Here is a 12,691-nt window from a genome sequence, read left to right on the forward strand (position 1 = left end):
AACCCTAGTAGGTTCTGAATGAGTGATAATTTTTGATCTAGGTGGTTTACGAAAAAAGTACTTACTACGTTGTCAAATTTCACGCTCAAAAACTGTGCTGGTGCATTTTCATAAGTCATTTTCAATATGGTCAAGGACTTGTTCAAATGAATTGAGGTTCTATGTAGGAGTGTCATAACCCTAGTAGGATCTGAATGAGTAATAATTTTTGATCTAGGCGGTTTACGAAAAAAGTATTTAGTACGTTGTCAAATTTCACGCTCAAAAACTGTGCTTATGCAATTTCATAAAAAGTCTTTTTCAATATGGTCAAGGACTTGTTCAAATGAATTGAGGTTCTATGCAGGAGTGTCATAACCCTAGTAGGTTCTGAATGAGTTATAATTTTTGATCTAGGTGGTTTACGAAAAAAGTACTTACTACGTTGTCAAATTTCACGCTCAAAAACTGTGCTTGCGCAATTTCATAAAAAGTCATTTTCAATATGGTCAAGGACTTGTTCAAAATAATTGAGGTTCCATGTAGTAGTGTCATAACCCTAGTAGATTCTGATTGAGTGATAATTTTTGATCTAGGTGGTTTCCGAAAAAAGTACTTACTATGTTGTCAAATTTCACGCTCAAAAACTGTGCTTATGCAATTTCATAAGTCTTTTTCAATATGGTCAAGGACTTGTTCAAATGAATTGAGGTTCTATGCAGGAGTGTCATAACCTTAGTAGGTTCTGAAAGAGTGATAATTTTTGATCTAGGTGGTTTACGAAAAAAGTACTTACTACGTTGTCAAATTTCAAGCTCAAAAACTGTGCTTGCGCATTTTCATAAAAAGTCATTTTCAATATGGTCAAGGACTTGTTCAAAATAATTGAGGTTCTATGTAGGAGTGTCATAACCCTAGTAGGTTCTGAATGAGTGATAATTTTTGATCTAGGTGGTTTCCGAAAAAAGTACTTACTATGTTGTCAAATTTCACGCTCAAAAACTGTGCTTATGCAATTTCATAAAAAGTCTTTTTCAATATGGTCAAGGACTTGTTCAAATGAATTGAGGTTCTATGCAGGAGCGTCATAACCTTAGTAGGCTCTGAAAGAGTAATAATTTTTGCTCTAGGTGGTTTACAAAAAAAGTACTTACTACGTTGTCAAATTTCACGCTCAAAAACTGTGCTTGCGCAATTTCATAAAAAGTCATTTTCAATATGGTCAAGGACTTGTTCAAAATAATTGAGGTTCTATGTAGGAGTGTCATAACCCTAGTAGGTTCTGAATGAGTTATAATTTTTGATCTAGGTGGTTTCCGAAAAATGTACATACTATGTTGTCAAATTTCACGCTCAAAAACTGTGCTTATGCAATTTCATAAAAAGTCTTTTTCAATATGGTCAAGGACTTGTTCAAATGAATTGAGGTTCTATGCAGGAGTGTCATAACCTTAGTAGGTTCTGAATGAGTAATAATTTTTGATCTAGGTGGTTTACGAAAAAAGTACTTAATACGTTGTCAAATTTCACGCTCAAAAACTGTGCTTGCGCAATTTCATAAAAGTCATTTTCAATATGGTCAAGGACTTGTTCAAATGAATTGAGGTTCTATGTAGGAGTGTCATAACCCTAGTAGGATCTGCATGAGTTATAATTTTTGATCTAGGTGGTTTACGAAAAAAGTACTTACTACGTTGTCAAATTTCACGCTCAAAAACTGTGCTTGCGCAATTTCATAAAAAGTCATTTTCAATATGGTCAAGGACTTGTTCAAAATAATTGAGGTTCTATGTAGTAGTGTCATAACCCTAGTAGATTCTGATTGAGTGATAATTTTTGATCTAGGTGGTTTCCGAAAAAAGTACTTACTATGTTGTCAAATTTCACGCTCAAAAACTGTGCTTATGCAATTTCATAAGTCTTTTTCAATATGGTCAAGGACTTGTTCAAATGAATTGAGGTTCTATGCAGGAGTGTCATAACCTTAGTAGGTTCTGAAAGAGTGATAATTTTTGATCTAGATGGTTTACGAAAAAAGTACTTACTACGTTGTCAAATTTCAAGCTCAAAAACTGTGCTTGCGCATTTTCATAAAAAGTCATTTTCAATATGGTCAAGGACTTGTTCAAAATAATTGAGGTTCTATGTAGGAGTGTCATAACCCTAGTAGGTTCTGAATGAGTGATAATTTTTGATCTAGGTGGTTTCCGAAAAAAGTACTTACTATGTTGTCAAATTTCACGCTCAAAAACTGTGCTTATGCAATTTCATAAAAAGTCTTTTTCAATATGGTCAAGGACTTGTTCAAATGAATTGAGGTTCTATGCAGGAGCGTCATAACCTTAGTAGGCTCTGAAAGAGTAATAATTTTTGCTCTAGGTGGTTTACAAAAAAAGTACTTACTACGTTGTCAAATTTCACGCTCAAAAACTGTGCTTGCGCAATTTCATAAAAAGTCATTTTCAATATGGTCAAGGACTTGTTCAAAATAATTGAGGTTCTATGTAGGAGTGTCATAACCCTAGTAGGTTCTGAATGAGTGATAATTTTTGATCTAGGTGGTTTCCGAAAAATGTACATACTATGTTGTCAAATTTCACGCTCAAAAACTGTGCTTATGCAATTTCATAAAAAGTCTTTTTCAATATGGTCAAGGACTTGTTCAAATGAATTGAGGTTCTATGCAGGAGTGTCATAACCTTAGTAGGTTCTGAATGAGTAATAATTTTTGATCTAGGTGGTTTACGAAAAAAGTACTTAATACGTTGTCAAATTTCACGCTCAAAAACTGTGCTTGCGCAATTTCATAAAAAGTCATTTTCAATATGGTCAAGGACTTGTTCAAAATAATTGAGGTTATATGTAGGAGTGTCATAACCCTAGTAGGTTCTGAATGAGTGATAAGTTTTGATCTAGGTGGTTTCCGAAAAATGTACTTACTATGTTGTCAAATTTCACGCTCAAAAACTGTGCTTATGCAATTTCATAAAAAGTCTTTTTCAATATGGTCAAGGACTTGTTCAAATGAATTGAGGTTCTATGCAGGAGTGTCATAACCTTAGTAGGTTCTGAATGAGTGATAATTTTTGATCTAGGTGGTTTACGAAAAAAGTACTTACTACGTTGTCAAATTTCACGCTCAAAAACTGTGCTTGCGCAATTTCAAAAAAAGTCATTTTCAATATGGTCAAGGACTTGTTCAAATGAATTGAGGTTCTATGTAGGAGTGCCATAACTCTAGTAGGTTCTGAATGAGTGATAATCTTTGATCTCGGTGGTTTCCGAAAAAAGTACTTAGTACGTTGTCAAATTTCACGCTCAAAAACTGTGCTTGCGCAATTTCATAAAAAGTCATTTTCAATATGGTCAAGGACTTGTTCAAATGAATTGAGGTTCTATGCAGGAGTGTCATAACCCTAGTAGGTTCTGAATGAGTGATAATTTTTGATCTAGGTGGTTTACGAAAAAAGTACTTACTACGTTGTCAAATTTCACGCACAAAAACTGTGCTTGCGCAATTTCATAAAAAGTCATTTTCAATATGGTCAAGGACTCGTTCAAAATAATTGAGGTTCTATGTAGGAGTGTCATAACCCTAGTAGGTTCTGAATGAGTGATAATTTTTGATCTAGGTGGTTTCCGAAAAAAGTACTTACTATGTTGTCAAATTTCACGCTCAAAAACTGTGCTTATGCAATTTCATAAAAAGTCTTTTTCAATATGGTCAAGGACTTGTTCAAATGAATTGAGGTTCTATGCAGGAGTGTCATAACTTTAGTAGGTTCTGAATGAGTGATAGTTTTTGATCTAGGTGGTTTACGGAAAAAGTACTTACTACGTTGTCAAATTTCACGCTCAAAAACTGTGCTTGCGCAATTTCATAAAAAGTCATTTTCAATATGGTCAAGGACTTGTTCAAAATAATTGAGGTTCTATGTAGGAGTGTCATAACCCTAGTAGGTTCTGAATGAGTGATAATTTTTGATCTAGGTGGTTTACGAAAAAAGTACTTACTACGTTGTCAAATTTCACTCACTAAAACTGTGCTGGTGCATTTTCATAAAAAGGTCATTTTCAATATGGTCAAGGACTTGTTCAAATGAATTGAGGTTCTATATAGGAGTGTCATAACCCTAGTAGGTTCTGAATGAGTGATAATTTTTGATCTAGGTGGTTTCCGAAAAAAAGTACTTACTATGTTGTCAAATTTCACGCTCAAGAACTGTGCTGGTGCATTTTCATAAAAAGTCATTTTCAATATAGTCAAGGACTTGTTCAAATGATATGAGGTTCTATGTAGGAGTGTCATAACCCTAGTAGGTTCTGATTGAGTGATAATTTTTGATCTAGGTGGTTTACGAAAAAAGTACTTAGTACGTTGTCAAATTTCACGCTCAAAAACTGTGCTTACGCAATTTCATAAAAAGTCTTTTTCAATATGGTCAAGGACTTGTTCAAATGAATTGAGGTTCTATGCAGGAGTGTCATAACCCTAGTAGGTTCTGAATGAGTGATAATTTTTGATCTAGGTGGTTTACGAAAAAAGTACTTACTACGTTGTCAAATTTCACGCTCAAAAACTGTGCTTGCGCAATTTCATAAAAAGTCATTTTCAATATGGTCAAGGACTTGTTCAAATGAATTGAGGTTCTATGTAGGAGTCTCATAACCCTAGTAGGTTCTGAATGAGTGATAATTTTTGATCTAGGTGGTTTATGAAAAAAGTACTTACTACGTTGTCAAATTTCACTCACTAAAACTGTGCTGGTGCATTTTCATAAAAAGTCATTTTCAATATGGTCAAGGACTTGTTCAAATGAATTGAGGTTCTATGTTGGAGTGTCATAACCCTAGTAGGTTCTGAATGGGTGATAACTTTTGATCTAGGTGGTTTCCGAAAAAAGTACTTACTATGTTGTCAAATTTCACGCTCAAAAACTGTGCTGGTGCATTTTCATAAAAAGTCATTTTCAATATAGTCAAGGACTTGTTCAAATGATATGAGGTTCTATGTAGGAGTGTCATAACCCTAGTAGGTTCTGAATGAGTGATAATTTTTGATCTAGGTGGTTTACGAAAAATGTACTTACTACGTTTTCAAATTTCACGCTCAAAAACTGTGCTTGCGCAATTTCATAAAAAGTCATTTTCAATATGGTCAAGGACTTGTTCAAATGAATTGAGGTTCTATGTAAGAGTGTCATAACCCTAGTAGGTTCTGAATGAGTGATCTAGGTGGTTTACGAAAAAAGTATTTACTACGTTGTCAAATTTCACTCTCAAAAACTGTGCTGGTGCATTTTCATAAAAAGTCATTTTCAATATGGTCAAGGACTTGTTCAAATGAATTGAGGTTCTATGTAGGAGTGTCATAACCCTAGTGGGTTCTGAATGAGTGATAATTTTTGATCTAGGTGGTTTACGAAAAAAGTACTTACTACGTTGTCAAATTTCACGCTCAAAAACTGTGCTTGCGCAATTTCATAAAAAGTCATTTTCAATATGGTCAAGGACTTGTTCAAATGAATTGAGGTTCTATGTAGGAGTCTCATAACCCTAGTAGGTTCTGAATGAGTGATAATTTTTGATCTAGGTGGTTTATGAAAAAAGTACTTACTACGTTGTCAAATTTCACTCACTAAAACTGTGCTGGTGCACTTTCATAAAAAGTCATTTTCAATATGGTCAAGGACTTGTTCAAATGAATTGAGGTTCTATGTTGGAGTGTCATAACCCTAGTAGGTTCTGAATGGGTGATAATTTTTGATCTAGGTGGTTTCCGAAAAAAGTACTTACTATGTTGTCAAATTTCACGCTCAACAACTGTGCTGGTGCATTTTTATAAAAAGTCATTTTCAATATAGTCAAGGACTTGTTCAAATGATATGAGGTTCTATGTAGGAGTGTCATAACCCTAGTAGGTTCTGAATGAGTGATAATTTTTGATCTAGGTGGTTTACGAAAAATGTACTTACTACGTTTTCAAATTTCACGCTCAAAAACTGTGCTTGCGCAATTTCATAAAAAGTCATTTTCAATATGGTCAAGGACTTGTTCAAATGAATTGAGGTTCTATTTAAGAGTGTCATAACCCTAGTAGGTTCTGAATGAGTGATCTAGGTGGTTTACGAAAAAAGTATTTACTACGTTGTCAAATTTCACTCTCAAAAACTGTGCTGGTGCATTTTCATAAAAAGTCATTTTCAATATGGTCAAGGACTTGTTCAAATGAATTGAGGTTCTATGTAGGAGTGTCATAACCCTAGTAGGTTCTGAATGAGTGATAATTTTTGATCTAGGTGGTTTACGAAAAAAGTACTTACTACGTTGTCAAATTTCACGCTCAAAAACTGTGCTTGCGCAATTTCATAAAAAGTCATTTTTAATATGGTCAAGGACTTGTTCAAATGAATTGAGGTTCTATGTAGGAGTGTCATAACCCTAGTATGTTCTGAATGAGTGATAATTTTTGATCTAGGTGGTTTACGAAAAAAAAGTACTTACTACGTTGTCAAATTTCACGCTCAAAAACTGTGCTAGCGCAATTTCATAAAAAGTCATTTTCAATATGGTCAAGGACTTGTTCAAATGAATTGAGGTTCTATATAGGAGTGTCATAACCCTAGTAGGTTCTGAATGAGTGATAATTTTTGATCTAGGTGGTTTCCGAAAAAAGTACTTACTATGTTGTCAAATTTCACGCTCAAAAACTGTGCTGGTGCATTTTCATAAAAAGTCATTTTCAATATAGTCAAGGACTTGTTCAAATGATATGAGGTTCTATGTAGGAGTGTCATAACCCTAGTAGGTTCTGAATGAGTGATAATTTTTGATCTAGGTGGTTTACGAAAAATGTACTTACTACGTTTTCAAATTTCACGCTCAAAAACTGTGCTTGCGCAATTTCATAAAAAGTCATTTTCAATATGGTCAAGGACTTGTTCAAATGAATTGAGGTTCTATGTAGGAGTGTCATAACCCTAGTAGGTTCTGAATGAGTGATCTAGGTGGTTTACGAAAAAATTACTTACTACGTTGTTAAATTTCACTCTCAAAAACTGTGCTGGTGCATTTTCATAAAAAGTCATTTTCAATATGGTCAAGGACTTGTTCAAATGAATTGAGGTTCTATGTAGGAGTGTCATAACCCTAGTAGGTTCTGAATGAGTGATAATTTTTGATCTAGGTGGTTTACGAAAAAAGTACTTACTACGTTGTCAAATTTCACGCTCAAAAACTGTGCTTGCGCAATTTCATAAAAAGTCATTTTCAATATGGTCAAGGACTTGTTCAAATGAATTGAGGTTCTATGTAGGAGTGTCATAACCCTAGTATGTTCTGAATGAGTGATAATTTTTGATCTAGGTGGTTTACGAAAAAAAGTACTTACTACGTTGTCAAATTTCACGCTCAAAAACTGTGCTAGCGCAATTTCATAAAAAGTCATTTTCAATATGGTCAAGGACTTGTTCAAATGAATTGAGGTTCTATATAGGAGTGTCATAACCCTAGTAGGTTCTGAATGAGTTATAATTTTTGATCTAGGTGGTTTACGAAAAAATTACTTACTACGTTGTCAAATTTCACTCAAAAACAGTGCTGGTGCATTTTCATAAAAAGACATTTTCAATATGGTCAAGGACTTGTTCAAATGAATTGAGGTTCCATGTAGGAGTGTCATAACCCTAGTAGGTTCTGAATGAGTGATAAATTTTGATCTAGGTGGTTTACGAAAAAAGTACTTACTACGTTGTCAAATTTCACTCTCAAAAACTGCTGGTGCATTTTCATAAAAAGTCATTTTCAATATGGTCAAGGACTTGTTCAAATGAATTGAGGTTCTATGTAGGAGTGTCATAACCCTAGTAGGTTCTGAATGAGTGATAATTTTTGATCTAGGTGGTTTACGAAAAAAGTACTTACTACGTTGTCAAATTTCACGCTCAAAAACTGTGCTTGCGCAATTTCATAAAAAGTCATTTTCAATATGGTCAAGGACTTGTTCAAATGAATTGAGGTTCTATGTAGGAGTGTCATAACCCTAGTATGTTCTGAATGAGTGATAATTTTTGATATAGGTGGTTTACGAAAAAAAGTACTTACTACGTTGTCAAATTTCACTCAAAAACTGTGCTGGTGCATTTTCATAAAAAGTCATTTTCAATATAGTCAAGGACTTGTTCAAATGATATGAGGTTCTATGTAGGAGTGTCATAACCCTAGTAGGTTCTGAATGAGTGTTTATTTTTGATCTAGGTGGTTTACGAAAAAAGTACTACTACGTTGTCAAATTTCACTCTCGAAAACTGTGCTGGTGCATTTTCATAAAAAGTGATTTTCAATATGGTCAAGGACTTGTTCAAATGAATTGAGGTTATATGTAGGAGTGTCATAACCCTAGTAGGTTCTGAATGAGTGATAATTTTTGATCTAGGTGGTTTCCGAAAAAAGTACTTACTATGTTGTCAAATTTCACTCTCAAATACTGTGCTTGCGCAATTTCATAAAAAGTCATTTTCAATATGGTTAAGGACTTGTTCAAATGAATTGAGGTTCTATGTAGGAGTGTCATAACCCTAGTGGGTTCTGAATGAATGATAATTTTTGATCTAGGTGGTTTACGAAAAAAGTACTTACTACGTTGTCAAATTTCACTCTCAAAAACTGTGCTGGTGCATTTTCATAAAAAGTCATTTTCAATATGGTCAAGGACTTGTTCAAATGAATTGAGGTTCTATGTAGGAGTGTCATAACCCTAGTAGGTTCTGAATGAGTGATATTTTTTGATCTAGGTGGTTTCCGAAAAAAGTACGTACTATGTTGTCAAATTTCACGCTCAAAAACTGTGCTGGTGCATTTTCATAAAGTCATTTTCAATATAGTCAAGGACTTGTTCAAATGATATGAGGTTCTATGTAGGAGTGTCATAATCCTAGTAGGTTCTGAATGAGTGATAATTTTTGATCTAGGTGGTTTACGAAAAAAGTACTTACTACGTTGTCAAATTTCACGCTCAAATACTGTGCTTGCGCAATTTCATAAAAAGTCATTTTCAATATGGTCAAGGACTTGTTCAAATGAATTGAGGTTCTATGTAGGAGTGTCATAACCCTAGTGGGTTCTGAATGAGTGATAATTTTTGATCTAGGTGGTTTACGAAAAAAGTACTTACTACGTTGTCAAATTTCACTCTCAAAAACTGTGCTGGTGTATTTTCATAAAAAGTCATTTTCAATATGGTCAAGGACTTGTTCAAATGAATTGAGGTTCTATGTAGGAATGTCATAACCCTAGTAGGTTCTAAATAAGTGATAATTTTTGATCTAGGTGGTTTACGAAAAAAGTACTTACTACGTTGTCAAATTTCACTCTCAAAAACTGTGCTGGTGCATTTTCATAAAAAGTCATTTTCAATATGGTCAAGGACTTGTTCAAATGAATTGAGGTTCTATGTAGGAGTGTCATAACCCTAGTAGGTTCTGAATGAGTGATATTTTTTGATCTAGGTGGTTTCCGAAAAAAGTACGTACTATGTTGTCAAATTTCACGCTCAAAAACTGTGCTGGTGCATTTTCATAAAGTCATTTTCAATATAGTCAAGGACTTGTTCAAATGATATGAGGTTCTATGTAGGAGTGTCATAATCCTAGTAGGTTCTGAATGAGTGATAATTTTTGATCTAGGTGGTTTACGAAAAAAGTACTTACTACGTTGTCAAATTTCACGCTCAAATACTGTGCTTGCGCAATTTCATAAAAAGTCATTTTCAATATGGTCAAGGACTTGTTCAAATGAATTGAGGTTCTATGTAGGAGTGTCATAACCCTAGTGGGTTCTGAATGAGTGATAATTTTTGATCTAGGTGGTTTACGAAAAAAGTACTTACTACGTTGTCAAATTTCACTCTCAAAAACTGTGCTGGTGTATTTTCATAAAAAGTCATTTTCAATATGGTCAAGGACTTGTTCAAATGAATTGAGGTTCTATGTAGGAATGTCATAACCCTAGTAGGTTCTAAATAAGTGATAATTTTTGATCTAGCTGGTTTAAGAAAAAAGTACTTACTACGTTGTCAAATTTCACGCTCAAAAACTGTGCTTGCGCAATTTCATAAAAAGTCATTTTCAATATGGTCAAGGACTTGTTCAAATGAATTGAGGTTCTATGTAGGAGTGTCATAACCCTAGTGGGTTCTGAATGAGTGATAATTTTTGATCTAGGTGGTTTACGAAAAAAGTACTTACTACGTTGTCAAATTTCACGCTCAAAAACTGTGCTTGCGCAATTTCATAAAAAGTCATTTTCAATATGGTCAAGGACTTGTTCAAATGAATTGAGGTTCTATGTAGGAGTGTCATAACCCTAGTGGGTTCTGAATGAGTGATAATTTTTGATCTAGGTGGTTTACGAAAAAAGTACTTACTACGTTGTCAAATTTCACTCTCAAAAACTGTGCTGGTGTATTTTCATAAAAAGTCATTTTCAATATGGTCAAGGACTTGTTCAAATGAATTGAGGTTCTATGTAGGAATGTCATAACCCTAGTAGGTTCTAAATGAGTGATAATTTTTGATCTAGCTGGTTTAAGAAAAAAGTACTTACTACATTGTCAAATTTCACGCTCAAAAACTGTGCTTGCGCAATTTCATAAAAAGTCATTTTCAATATGGTCAAGGACTTGTTCAAATGAATTGAGGTTCTCTGTAGGAGTGTCATAACCCTAGTGGGTTCTGAATGAGTGATAATTTTTGATCTAGGTGGTTTAAGAAAAAAGTACTTACTACGTTGTCAAATTTCACTCTCAAAAACTGTGCTGGTGCATTTTCATAAAAAGTCATTTTCAATATGGTCAAGGACTTGTTCAATTGAATTGAGGTTCTATGTAGGAGTGTCATAACCCTAGTAGGTTCTGAATGAGTGATAATTTTTGATCTAGGTGGTTTCCGAAAAAAGTACTTACTATGTTGTCAAATTTCACGCTCAAAAACTGTGCTGGTGCATTTTCATAAAAAGTCATTTTCAATATAGTCAAGGACTTGTTCAAATGATATGAGGTTCTATGTAGGAGTGTCATAACCCTAGTAGGTTCTTAATGAGTGATAATTTTTGATCTAGGTGGTTTACGAAAAAGTACTTACTACGTTGTCAAATTTCACGCTCAAATACTGTGCTTGCGCAATTTCATAAAAAGTCATTTTCAATATGGTCAAGGACTTGTTCAAATGAATTGAGGTTCTATGTAGGAGTGTCATAACCCTAGTGGGTTCTGAATGAGTGATAATTTTTGATCTAGGTGACTTACGAAAAAAGTACTTACTACGTTGTCAAATTTCACTCTCAAAAACTGTGCTGGTGCATTTTCATAAAAAGTCATTTTCAATATGGTCAAGGACTTGTTCAAATGAATTGAGGTTCTATGTAGGAGTGTCATAACCCTAGTGGGTTCTGAATGAGTGATAATTTTTGATCTAGGTGGTTTACGAAAAAAGTACTTACTACGTTGTCAAATTTCACTCTCAAAAACTGTGCTGGTGCATTTTCATAAAAAGTCATTTTCAATATGGTCAAGGACTTGTTCAAATGAATTGAGGTTCTATGTAGGAGTGTCATAACCCTAGTAGGTTCTGAATGAGTGATATTTTTTGATCTAGGTGGTTTCCGAAAAAAGTACGTACTATGTTGTCAAATTTCACGCTCAAAAACTGTGCTGGTGCATTTTCATAAAGTCATTTTCAATATAGTCAAGGACTTGTTCAAATGATATGAGGTTCTATGTAGGAGTGTCATAATCCTAGTAGGTTCTGAATGAGTGATAATTTTTGATCTAGGTGGTTTACGAAAAAAGTACTTACTACGTTGTCAAATTTCACGCTCAAATACTGTGCTTGCGCAATTTCATAAAAAGTCATTTTCAATATGGTCAAGGACTTGTTCAAATGAATTGAGGTTCTATGTAGGAGTGTCATAACCCTAGTGGGTTCTGAATGAGTGATAATTTTTGATCTAGGTGGTTTACGAAAAAAGTACTTACTACGTTGTCAAATTTCACTCTCAAAAACTGTGCTGGTGTATTTTCATAAAAAGTCATTTTCAATATGGTCAAGGACTTGTTCAAATGAATTGAGGTTCTATGTAGGAATGTCATAACCCTAGTAGGTTCTAAATAAGTGATAATTTTTGATCTAGCTGGTTTAAGAAAAAAGTACTTACTACGTTGTCAAATTTCACGCTCAAAAACTGTGCTTGCGCAATTTCATAAAAAGTCATTTTCAATATGGTCAAGGACTTGTTCAAATGAATTGAGGTTCTATGTAGGAGTGTCATAACCCTAGTGGGTTCTGAATGAGTGATAATTTTTGATCTAGGTGGTTTACGAAAAAAGTACTTACTACGTTGTCAAATTTCACGCTCAAAAACTGTGCTTGCGCAATTTCATAAAAAGTCATTTTCAATATGGTCAAGGACTTGTTCAAATGAATTGAGGTTCTATGTAGGAGTGTCATAACCCTAGTGGGTTCTGAATGAGTGATAATTTTTGATCTAGGTGGTTTACGAAAAAAGTACTTACTACGTTGTCAAATTTCACTCTCAAAAACTGTGCTGGTGTATTTTCATAAAAAGTCATTTTCAATATGGTCAAGGACTTGTTCAAATGAATTGAGGTTCTATGTAGGAATGTCATAACCCTAGTAGGTTCTAAATGAGTGATAAT

This window comes from Convolutriloba macropyga, chromosome 15 (assembly GCF_964194025.1).
Source record: "Convolutriloba macropyga chromosome 15, txConMacr16.3, whole genome shotgun sequence".
NCBI lineage: Eukaryota > Metazoa > Xenacoelomorpha > Acoela > Convolutidae > Convolutriloba > Convolutriloba macropyga.